The following is a 640-nucleotide window of genomic DNA, read 5'->3' on the forward strand; positions in this document are numbered from 1 at the left end:
TTGTAGCTAAAGATCTTACAAAATGCATAAGAGTATTATTTTCAAAAAAAAAATGCATAAGAGTATGGATCTTATTTCAAATTATTCCTAAGACTTTGAAGAATGGAGAACAACACTCCAGATTCATCTTTTAGCAATACACTACCGATGTGGACATAGTAGATAACAAGCCAATCAAAATATAAAAGGCCAATACAGCGCCTTTAGCACCACGTGCCCAACCATCGAGTGAAAGGTCACATGAGGAAAGAGAAGATGAGGAACAACTCAACAAAGTGATGAAGAAACACCACCTCTACCTCCAAGACCTACTAGGTTTCCAAAACCATATAATGAGTAGACTAAAGAATATCACATTTTAGCGAAGCTTGGCAACGACGCCAATAATGAGATAAATATAGAACTTTAACAAGGTTATCTTTAGCAAGGTGAACGGTCACACAACAACTGCTAAGAAACTTTGGGACAAACTAATAGAGCTCAACTATAAACGAATAAATCAGGAAGAACAAATTAAATGTTTTTGTCTAAAAATTTGACTTTTTAGAAGCCTCTGGGTGAATCCATTAACAAAATATAAACCTGTTTCACTAATATTTTGGGTGAGCTATTGTTTTTTTTTTTTTTTTTTTTTTTTTTT

This window comes from Ipomoea triloba, chromosome 5, assembly GCF_003576645.1.
Source record: "Ipomoea triloba cultivar NCNSP0323 chromosome 5, ASM357664v1".
Taxonomy (NCBI): domain Eukaryota; kingdom Viridiplantae; phylum Streptophyta; class Magnoliopsida; order Solanales; family Convolvulaceae; genus Ipomoea; species Ipomoea triloba.